Source organism: Cebus imitator, unplaced genomic scaffold (genome assembly GCF_001604975.1).
Source record: "Cebus imitator isolate Cc_AM_T3 unplaced genomic scaffold, Cebus_imitator-1.0 Scaffold27, whole genome shotgun sequence".
NCBI classification, from domain to species: domain Eukaryota; kingdom Metazoa; phylum Chordata; class Mammalia; order Primates; family Cebidae; genus Cebus; species Cebus imitator.
In genome coordinates this window covers 15,748,723-15,749,374 of record NW_016107342.1, presented here as the reverse complement: position 1 = coordinate 15,749,374, position 652 = coordinate 15,748,723, and positions in this window count along the sequence as shown.

The window sequence follows — 652 nt, the reverse complement described above, 5'->3', positions numbered from 1 at the left end:
GATCTCAACTCACTTCAACCTCTGCTCCTGGGATAAAGCAATTCTTGTGCCTCAGCCTTGCTGGGATTGCAGGTGCCTGCCACCATACCTGGTTCGGGGTTTTGCAGTGTTGGCCAGGCTGGTCTCAAACTCCTGGTCTCAAGTCTCCCAAAGTGCTGGAATTACAGGCATGAGTCACCATGCCTAGCCTACTTAGAGCATTGTCTTAAAAGTTATAATTACATAAATATGGATTGACCGTCTTGAATGAATTTACTTTTATTCATTCAAGAATAAATAAAATTTATTTTTGACAAAATAATTCTCAGTTTGACAAGAAAGTTGAGGATCATTTTCCAACACAGTATATATAACACACCAATAAGAAGAGAGATTTCTTCACAAGAGTAAAGAGGTGAGTTTGTGGGCCGTCTTTATTCACTTTGAGACATTTCTTATGCATGTATCCTCAAGCTCTATGCTGGGAAATGGGGGCTCATAGAGAAAAACAGCATGTTTAAAATGTTTAATGACATAAAATGATACATTTACAAATTTAATCCTAAATAGTAACACTTGATTGATGAAGTGATTGTTTACCTAGAATTGAGTACTTTCTCCAGTGAACGTTTAAAGTAAGACAGCGTATTCAACTTTTAAAGAAAATATTCAA